General features: G+C 42.1%; 1 long non-coding RNA gene across 1 annotated transcript; it reads left to right on the top strand.

Annotated features, from left to right (window-relative positions):
- Positions 1-3907: 3907 nt before the first annotated feature.
- On the top strand, positions 3908-5715 carry LOC115084271. The gene is made up of 2 exons (XR_003854509.1): positions 3908-4679; positions 4871-5715. It is a non-coding gene; the product is annotated as an uncharacterized LOC115084271 (long non-coding RNA).
- The last annotated feature ends 5755 nt before the right edge of the window (positions 5716-11470 follow it).

Raw genomic sequence — 11470 nt, 5'->3', positions numbered from 1 at the left:
TCCCTCTTGTTCTGCCCCATCCATGTTCCCCCTTCTCTTTCTCGCTCTCCCTTGCCATGTGTCCCCCCTCTCTTTCTCCCTGTCCCACATCTTCATTCATTTATTTCACCCCATCCCATATTCACCCCTTTCTGCCTCGTCTTGCATCCTCCTTTCTCTCTTCCTCTCTGACCCATGATCCCATCTCTTCCCCTCTTGGTCACTACCCTCTCTTTCTCTCCTCCACTGCTGTGCATCCTTTTCTCTCTCCCCATTCCATATTCAAGGGGCTTAAACCAAGACTGGATCAGCCCATCCAGAAAAAATGGAGTCGCTTGCTATTTGTGTACAAAAGAGCCATAACCATCCTTGCCGTACTTACCCAACTTCTTCCAGAAACTCATTTTTGGCAAGCTTTTTAAACATACATCTGAATTTTTTAATCTGTAAATGCCAAATGCTCAAATTGTTTCCTGATACAGTTGACAAAGCTATCAATCTTTTCTTTTATTTCTGTATTACACTGTGTCCATTTGATCCATGATGGGTCTGAACGTGAACTGAAATGCATATTGTAATTTACACTGGGCTCCTGTAGCCCCAATGCAGCTCTGATTTGGGTGGTTAAACCAAAGAATCCATGGCCAAATTCACCATCTTCAATCAAATTACACCTTCCTTGCCACCTATATTTATCATGGCAATATCAGATGTATCCCTGGATAATGGTAACTCATGTGATCATGCTGATGTGAAAAAGATATCACCAAAAGGTATGAGGGGGCAAGTTTCCACACAGCACAGATTGTTGCAAAGTCTAGAAGTGCTTTTCCCGGCAGCTTTCGAAACCAGTTCTGAGAGAGAAAATATGCACATATTTTCCCTTTGAGAATTGTCCAAAGAAGATTACCACTGAAAATTTGCATTTGCCTTTTCTACATGTACCTTGTCTGATCAAATGCACATTTAAAAACGCATATTATTGCCTCTCTCCTGGCCTGGGAACGCTTCCACAAGAATACGGGTAAAATTATGCATGCTGTGAATCAACACATATACTTTTATACATTTATGGAGCGAGCAATTTTCAAATAACCCTTTTACCCAGGTCAGTAGCCATTTAGAATCATAGAAAGATAGAAACATGATGGCAGAAAAAGACCATCCAGTCTGTCTATCCATCCAATTAATTTAGCATTATAATTCTCATCACTTCCTTAGAGAGCCCTTGTATTTATCCCATGTTGTTTGAATTCAGATACTGTTTTTGTCTCCACCACCCTCTCTGTAAAGAAATATTTCCTAAGTTTGCTCCTGAATCTAGCCCCTATCCCTGTCATCTCATGACTCCTTGTTCTAGAGCCTCCTTTCCATTGAAAAAGGTTCAATTTTGGTGCATGAAAACCTTTAAGATATTTGAATGTCTCTATCATATCTCCCCTATCTCACCTTTCCTCTAGAGTAGACATATTTAGATCTTTAAGTCTATCACCATATGCTTTAGAATGAAGACTGCTGACCATTTTAGTAGCCACCCTCTGAACTGACTCCATCCTGTTTATATCCTTTTGAAGGTGCAGTCTCCAGAACTGTACACAGTATTCCAAATGAGGTCTCACCAGGGACCTGTACAGGGGCAATATCACCTTCCTTTTTCTGCTGACTATTCCTCTCCCTATGCAGCCAAGCATCTTTCTGGCTTTTGCTTTATCCACTTGTTTGGCCACCTTAAGATCACCAGATACAATTACCCCCAGATCCTGCTCTTCCTTTATGCTTAGAAGAATTTCACCTCCAATACTATATGTTTCCCTTGGGGTTTTGCATCCTAATTGCATTACTCTGCATTTTTTTAGCATTAAATCTTAGCTGCCAGACCTTAGGCCATTCCTTGAGCTTCGCTAGATCCCTCCTCATGTTTTTCATTCCTCCCTGGCTGTCCAGCTTGTTACAGATTTTGGTATCATCGGAAAAAAGACAAACCTTGCCCAACAACCCTTCCATTACGTCGCTCACAAAAATGTTGAAATGTCTAAGGATCAATCCCTGAGGCACACACCACTAGTAACAACCCCCTCCTCAGAGAAAACTTTACCCTTTGTTGCCTCTCACTCAGCCACTTTCTAACCCGGTCTGTCACTGTAGGATCAATACCAAGGGCACACAGTTTATTTATAAATCTGCTGTGTAGAACCATGTCAAAGGCCTTGCTGAAATCCAAATACACTGTGGGTCAGATTTTAATACCCACGTGTGGGCGTAGATTTGCGCGCGCAACCAGCCCTCGCAGGGAACCTTCCTTCCTCCCCCCCCCCCACACCTTCCCCCCTTCCCCTACCTAACCCTCCCAAACCTTTATTATGCAAGTTGTGCCTGCCGAGTGCCAGCGCAAGATCACCTGGCACGGCCGCTGTGCCGGAGGCCTCAGTCCCACCCCACCCCTTTCACAAAGCCCCGGGGCATGCACGCGTCGCCAGGCCTATGCAAAATAGGCTCTACGCGTGTAGGGCTTTTAAAATCTGCCCCTATGTCTAGCACTCTCCCTTGATCCAGCTCTCTGGTCACTCAATCAAAGAAATTAATCAGATTCGTCTGACAAAAATTACCTCTGGTAAAACCATGCCGCCTTGCATCTTGCTACCCATTGGATTCCAAATATTGCAGTATCCTCTCTTTTAGCAGCGATTTAATTAATTTGCTCACCATAGAAGTCAGACTAACTGGCCTATAGTTCCCAGCCTTCTCCTTATTTCTTCCACTTTTATAAATAGGAACATCTGCCCTTTTCCAGTCCTCCAAAATTACTCCAGACTCTATGAAAGCATTGAAAAGGTCTGCCAACGGAGCTGCCAGATCATCTCTTAAGTTCCCTTCGTACCCTCAGAGTTATCCCATCTGGCCCCATTGTCTTATCTATTTTAAGTTTAGTTAGTTCCTCTCTTACACACTGTTCTGAAAATCGATTGAGGTTTACCTCACTTCCAGACTTATTTGTGTTTGTTTTCATGTGATCCTGCTCCAGGCCTTACCACAGTGACAACCAAACAGAAATATTTGTTAAGTAATTTTGCTTTTTCCTCATCAGCCTCTACATAGCAGAGATGAGCTTCGTTATTTACTACTGGGTCTTTTGAGTCGGATGCTTCGGGGTAAAGCTCGTTTTTCCTCGGTTAGTTTTTTGGAAAAACGAACAAAAACTAAACGGGGAAAAATGAAACCGGCCCAAAAAACGGCACAGGAAAACGAAGCTAAAAAACCCCCACCGCAAGCATTAAAATTCACCTTAATACATTAAATACAATCCTCCCCCCACCATCCCGATCCCTCCTCAAGACTTACTAACATCCCTGGTGGTCCAGTGGGGTCCCGCGAGGAATTTCTCTCTCTCCCTGCTGTCGGGCTGTCTGGCTTGCCTCGCTCAAAATGGTGCCGATAGCCTCTGACCTACTATGTCACAGGGGCTACCGGTGCCATTGGTCAGCCCCTGTCAAATGGCCATTGGCGCCATCTTGTGCTCGTACCATGTGACAGGGGCTGACCAATGGCACCGGTAGCCCCTGTGACATAGTATGGGCAAAGGCTATCGGTAACATTTTGATTACTGGCAGTCGATGGATAGATTGCTCCCGGACCCCCGCTAGACCCCCAGGGACTTTTGGCAAGTCTTGGGGGGTCAGGAGGCCCCCCAAGCTGGCCAAAATTCCCTGGGGGTCCAGTGGGGGGTCCCGGAGCGATCTCCTGCCCTCGGGCCGTGGGCTGGCAGTAATAAAAATGGTGCCGATAGCCTTTGCCCATATTATGTCACAGGGGCTACCGGTGCCATTGGTCAGCCCCTGTCACATGGCCATTGGCGCCCTCTTGTGCTCGTACCATGTGACAGGGGCTGACCAATGGCACCGGTAGCCCCTGTGACATAGTAGGTCAGAGGCTATCGACACCATTTTGAGTGAGGCAGGCCAGACAGCTCGATAGCAGAGAGGGAGAAATTCCTCGTGGGACCACCAGGAATATTAGTAAGTCTTGGGGAGGGATCACGATGGTGGGGGCCCCCCCCAAGCATTAAAATTTTGTATAATTCAAACCTCCCCGGTTTGAATTATACAAAATTTTAATGCTTGGGGTGTTTTTTTTATTTAAAAAAATAAAATGTGCCCCTCCCCCTGTACAAACCCGAAAACAAATTTTTCTTGGAGTTCGGGGAAAATATGTTTCGGGGGGCGGGGCCCCCGAACCATGACAAATTAGGCAATCTCTTTGAAATTGCCTAATTCGTCATCAACAAATGCACATCTCTACTACACAGTCCTCCTCTACACCTTTGAGACTCACAATGCCACTTTTGCACTTTCTTCTATCACTAACATATCTAATAAAAGTCTTGTCCCCCTGTTTTATCATTTTTGCTATTTTTTCTTCTATTTGAATTTTCGCATTTGTGACAAATTTTCCAGCTTCTCTTAATTTTTCCAGATATCGTTGCCTGTCTTCCTCTTTCTGTGATCTCTTGTAGTTTATAAATGCTAACCTTCTCTCCCTTACCTTTCATCTACTTCTTTAGAGAACCATAATGGTCTCTTTTCTTCTTCCCTTTATTTACATTCCTAACAAAAAGATTACTTACCCTTATATCCCCTTTTAGTTTTGCCCACTGCCCTTTCTGTTTTTCCTAGATTTTCCCCTCCAGTTAACGACTCCTTCAGGTACTCCCCCATTTTGAGAAAGTTAGTTTTCCTGAAGTCTAGGACCCTTGCCTTAGAATTAACTTTCATCTCTTATGTCCTATTATTGAGCCACACCATCTGGTGGTCAGTGGTTCCCATTACATGAGTAATGGCTTTTGAAAATTGCCCTCAAAAGTCTAGCAGAAATAGATACCTACTACTTTGGGCAGTTTTGCAGGTTCCCTCTTGGACAACCCCCTTATTGAAATATTGCTGAGTTTAACACTCTGATATATTATATGATTTTTCCCCTTTATTTTCATCAACCACATTTCAGGAATTTAGTACAGTAGCCTCAGTCATAAGGCTGACAGCACAACCAATAACTTATTTTCTACTGCCTTTCTCAGTACTGGTCTCCTCTGTTTAGGATTTTTCTTAAAAATATAAAACTAAACTACTGGAGGTCAATATTCAAAAACCATTTAGAAGGATAACTGAAAAGTTATCCTTCTAAATGGTTACTCTCCTATATTCAAAACTGTATGTGGCTAAATTCTAGAATAAGTTGGGGGCATTCCAAAGGTGGGTGGGCAGCATTTCCAGGTGGAGGAGAGTTAGCTGAATAAGTTATGAGGCTCCTCTGGTTATGCCGTAGGGCTGACCTAAAGTTGGCTGGATATACTTATCCATCTAATTTTAAGATAGCCGGGGATATTCAGTGTCTCAGTTGCGTTGCTAAATATCCGTATTAAGTTAGCCGGATAGCTAAATCTGGGTATCTTAACTAGATACTAGTCATGTCAACCATGTTCTCAGGGCTAATCCACAGTTTGTGTGAAATATTCATGGAAATCTTGTGAATGTGCTCTTCGTTGGATGCAGAACCTTTTAAAAGGTCCACTCTAAATCATGTTTCTGGAAGGAACTTTTTTATTTTTAATGAATGTTTTTGTGCTTGATCATTGGTACATAATCATAATAGTAAATAGGGAATGAAATAAATAGTGATAAGATGAAGAAATGTGAAAGAGTCTCTTTAAAGCAATTTATTAAAACCATTTAATAAAAGAGAGTTGTGGTTCTTTTCATATTTTGAGCGACAGTAAAATTTCCTGGAATATTATGGCAGTAGAAACTGAAGTATCAAGAGAGATGTATACACAATTCTGTTGGCCTGCACCATGCCCCAAATTACAATGAAAATATGTTTTGTTGAAAAGGTCATTTTTATCACCTGGGGGCATATAAGCAAACCGTATATTTATTCTCCTTTCCCTGCTGGTTATACCTCTTTTTCTGTGTCTTAGTATGTTATGGGTTTTCCTTACTGCTTTGTCATGCCGTATGTCAACCTTGCATCAGATAATATTGCTTCGGTTTGCTTTAAGATTTTCTGTGATTAGACTAATTCAGATGTATGGCACCACCAGCTCAAACTTCATTGGAATCTAGTACAGATATGGACATAACCTGAGGGCAGCCTACAAAGTCCCAGCAAAAAGCAGCAAGTGTGATCCAGAAGCAATTAAATCATGACTTGGCAGTCAAAATATCTACAACAATAATCCTATAAAAACTACCTTGACCTGCATCAGTCATGAATTTTGTGATAGAAAATGTCAGAGATATAGGATTTTCCTGCTCAAATTCTGTGAATGGGCAGACTAGATAGGCTATACGGTCTTTTTCTGCTATTGTGTTTCTATGTTTTGTTTTATTCTGCTTTTCGGCACATCAAACTGGATTAAATTCAGGTATTATAGCTATTTCCCTATCCCCAGAGCACTTACAATCTAGGGAGTCATTTTTCAAATCACGATAACTACTGCATCACAAGTTGAAAATTCAGATTAGGGCAAGGGGAGAAATTTGGCCGGGGTTAAGGCAGGACTATGGAAATTTAGGCACCAGTATCACTGAGGGCGATAATGTATCACACACTATCACCCGCATTAGCGCCGGAAATAGCTACAACTATTTCATTGGCACTATGGGGGTGATAGTGTGCAGCGTGCCCACAACCGAGGCGGACAAAAACGCACCACCTTGATGCGGCCGCCTGCTCACTATCGCTCCCTGCCCCTTTTTTTCCTGCATTTCGGCGCTATAATTATAGTGAAATAATAAATCCTCCAGTTAGTTTGTACTTGGGCCAATGAAGGCTGATGTGAATTACCCAAGAATTTGGCAGTGGGAGGTGCCCTGGTTTATAGCCTGCTGTTCTAACCAGTAGGTGGCTACTTCACGCCATTTTTAAATTGTGTTCATGTTCCCTGGCTTGCTTTCTTAAGAGACGTTACAGACCAGTATTTTTCAATCATATTTAATGCATGTCAGTGCAATCTAATTTATTTTATTTTCAATGAAATAAGTCACAAAACATTTATATAAGAAACAGTCTACAAATCATCTCAAAATATAAGAAAAAATCATCCATCCAAAAATTATGTAAGGTAATCTCAGATGATTTTATAGAGCCGTCTAGTCCACAAAGCCTAGGGGGAAACCCAAACATAGAAGATAGCAGAAGAAAATAAAAATAAGAAAGGAGCTAAGCATGAATTAGCCTGGATATCTTATACAATAGACATATATCAAACAATTTCACATAGCTACTGGAGTAGAAATAGCTAGGTACTGCTTCAAGAAAAAATCTCATTTGCTCTGGGTTAAAAAAATATGTAATTCGCACCAGAAAATTTAAACAGACATTTTTGTCGATAATACAAAAAAAAAAAAAAAAAAGCAACAGGAACTGTAATTTCTGGCACAAGGCCAAAACCATCTCTTTCTCTCCCATATATCTTTTTCCAAATTGAGGTAAATCCATATTCTCTGTCTAAAAATAACTTCAAAGTGTTACGTAAAGAAAAGCACATGACCATGCTAAGATCTTGTTGAAAACAAATGACAACAACGAGGTAGCTCTAGTAGATTCTTCAGTTGAGGACTGCCGAAGGAACGCTGTTAAATCCAAATTGTCCATAGTTAGGCTGAGCCGAGCTTTGTTCCAAAACATGGTTCTGGACTCGCTTCCCAATCAGGAGAGAATATATTTTATTCAAAGGAGGAATTGCTTCTGAAAAAATTCCAAACACCCCCATTATATATTTATTCTAAACCTCTCGAGACTACAACCTACGGGACTTTGGAAAATTTGGTATTCAGAGCTTAAGAGACATTGCCTGACTCTCCATCTGCTCCAGAACACATGACCATCATGGGGCTAAATGTAAAAGTATAGTTTGCATCCACAGGAACCCCCTGACCCCCAACAATGGATGTAAAGCAGAACTACAACATTCCCCAAACAACTCACCCTACAAAAAAGATATTCTGGTTCTGGTGTCATCGCAGTAACAGCAACACAAACTCCTTCTACTACCAGGCTCAATATTCTACTTATGAAAAGACAGCAGTTTACCACCAATGCATGTCCTCTTGAGAAAACACAACAAATAAGACTGATACAAATGTCTAACCTCTGTCACAATCCAGATCCAACCTAACATACTCCCAGGAACTGCAGTAATGCATATAAACTAATCCGCACACAGTTACACTTGTATTATGGAATGCACTCAAACAGTAACAACCCTACCTATGAAAAGGTAACTCTACAAATATTAAACCAGGCCCTAAACACCAATATACCTCCTATTAGGAAAATAGAACAAGCATCTATAGATCCCCACACAGAAATAATTGTAAAATTATACTAATAAGCAGAATGAATGTTTCAAAACAGCTATGAACAGAACAACATAAAAACTCATAAAAATTATCCAAACAAAATATTTCAAAACAGCAGACACTTAATATTCAATAATTAAAAAGGCAGTCAATCAAGAAAAGTAAATATAAAAAGCCACCTTTACTTACCTCCTCCAGCAGCTTTCCTACTCCTCTCCCATGCAGGCCAGCAGCACACACCAGAAGCAGCAGTGGCTGCTGAAGCTCTGTCCTCATGGTCCTGTTCCTTAGGACTCACGACAAATCTCTCTGTCACACACATACAGAGGCTTCCCACTCCCATGTTCTCTCTCACATATACAGGCTTCTTACTCCTACTCTTTCTCACACCAGCCCCACACACCCAGGTTTCTCACTCCCATGCTCGCTCTCTCCACACACACAAGCTTCTCATTCTCATAATCACTTTCTCTGTCACATTCACACACATGCACCAGTCTCTCTCTCAGTCCCATGCTTGCTCTCTCTACTTCCACAGGCTCCTCATTCCTATAATCACTTTCTTTCTCTTTCTTGCACACATACACACGCCATTCAACTCCCCAACCATTCTCTCTCTCTCATGCATACACACACAGGCTTCCTCATGTTTTCTCTCATGTTTTCTCACATATACAGTCTTCTCACTCCCATGATGTCTCTCTCACACACACCCCAGGCTTCTTACTTCCATGCTCTCTCTCACATGTATCACCCTGACCAGTCTCTCTTTCTCTCACAAACACACTCCAGTCATCTCCTTGACTAGTCACTGTCTCTTACATATTCACATCACCTCTCTGACCATTTTCTCTCCACCATACACATGCTGACTCTCACACTTATACACACTCTCTCAATCACAAACATGCTCTCACGTACACAAAGGCCCTTAATCATACATGTTCTCTCTCACTTACACATAGGCTCTCAATCATAGTTTCACATATGCACTCAATTACACCCACACTTTTTCACTTACACACAAGTTGGCTGGCTAGCTGCCTCTCTCTAGCTCTCACTTCCTGCCCCCCCCCCCCCCCAAGCACAAATGGTAGCTGCAGCAGCCTCATCCAGCCCCTGCAGGCCAAGAAAAAAGAATCCCATAAACTGCAGGGGGCTAATGCTGCTATCTCCTTTGCCAATTGCCAGCTGCTTCTGATTTTGCTCTGGATCCACACTACTGCTCGGGGCTGATGCTGTCGCCGCTACTTTTCAATGCAGCATGGCTCGTTCTTCTTCCCGCGCACCCCACTGCACATCACTTCCTGTTCCAAGCCATGGGGGAAGGTGCGGGAGAAGAAAAGGCCAGCTGCATCACACCAGTTGAGACTCGCTGATTTAAAGACCTATGCAGCCTCACCAGTGCACTCTAGATAGCGTCAAGTGTAAACATCAGGGGCCCAATATTCAAAACGTGCTCAGCACTGTTTAGCCACAAAAGCGGGACTTATGTGATTAAGTAGCGGCTACTAAATATGTGCCTATGTTCAGTGGCTGCCGCTTAGCTGTATAAGTCCTTTATATGGCTAAAAGTGACATGCACAAAAAGTAGGCATGTAGTGAGCCGATCAGGGGCAGAGCAAGTTAGCCTTGTAAGTATCCGTGTAAGTTTAGACCTGCCATACAGCAGGTCTAAACTTACACGGAATTGATGGCACTTTAGATGTGATACTGTGTTTGTTGCCTGCAGTCTTACTTTCTGCTTCCTGGATTCTGTTTTGTTCTTTAATAAAAGTCTATGAAATATTATTTCTGATTTGCTTCTTTTCCTCCTTTTCAGCTGCACCATCACATTCATTCATTCATTCATTCAAAAATTCATCTGTCTACTTATCTATCAAATTTAGTACTTGCCCTAAAGCTGAAGCACTCCAGGTGAAGCAGAACAATCTTTAAAAACAGTGGGCAGTAAGACATGCTGATTCTCCAGCTGAAGAGCAAGTTGGAGTAACGGCAGAGGGAGGCTTCCCACTCAAACCCCAAGAGATGACTTAAAAGACTTAAGCAGCTCCCTATCAGGGATGAAAACTCTTGCTGGGTGTGGGATCACAAATATGTGAATTTCTTTTTAAATAAGAAATATTGTATTATTTTAATATCTACAAAGGTGAATTTTAAAAGCCTGATGCGTGCATTAATTAGGGGTTATGCGAATATGTCAGGCTTGCGTGTACCGAGCAGATTTCAAAAGCCGCCCAGATACATATGTAAGTGCCACAACACATCGGTTATTTACACTTTCGAATAATAGAAGGACTAGGGGGCACTCCATGAAGTTAGTAAGTAGCACATTTAAGACTAATCGGAGAAAATTCTTTTTCACTCAACGCACAATAAAGCTCTGGAATTTGTTGCAAGAGGATGTGATTACTGCAGTTAGTGTAGCTGGGTTCAAAAAAGGTTTGGATAAGTTCTTGGAGGAGAAGTCCATTAACGGCTATTAATCAAGTTTACTTAGGGAATAGCCACTGCTATTAATTGCATCAGTAGTAGTGTTTGGGTAATTTCCAGGTTCTTGTGGCCTAGTTTGGCCTCTGTTGGAAACAGGATGCTGGGCTTGATGGACCCTTGGTCTGACCCAGCATGCAATTTCTTATGTTCTTAACACACACATCTCGGAAGTTTTCAAAAAGGAGCAGGGCATGAGCATGGTCTACGTGGGACATGGGCATCTCAGGATGTGAAACTGAGTTTGTGCATAATAAATAGTCACATAACTCCTGCTATGGATGCTGTGTAACTTATAAAATAAAGTTAAATAGGCAGATCAGCAGGGTTTTAAGGGTCGGGGAAAACTGCTGGGAGTGAAGGTTATTAAACCAAGGGGGTTTGGAAGACCTCTCTCTTAACTGGGTGAACTGTGGATGAATTGGCAAAACTGGAAATGGCGATGTACGCTCCTTTTAAAATCCTCCAATTTATGTGGTAGAAGCAGCACTTAAAATTTGGCGCAAATGTATATGCGGCTAGGCTATTTTATAACATGCATGCATATACATGCACCTGTTGTAAAATAGTTGCGTCACTAGGCATGGGCCAACAAACGTGCAAACGTGTACCATTACGGTAACTTTCAATGTGGCATGTGGGCG

Source organism: Rhinatrema bivittatum, chromosome 2 (genome assembly GCF_901001135.1).
Source record: "Rhinatrema bivittatum chromosome 2, aRhiBiv1.1, whole genome shotgun sequence".
NCBI lineage: Eukaryota > Metazoa > Chordata > Amphibia > Gymnophiona > Rhinatrematidae > Rhinatrema > Rhinatrema bivittatum.
Note: the sequence above shows the minus strand (reverse complement) of the source record. Positions and strands in the feature narration are given on the sequence as shown.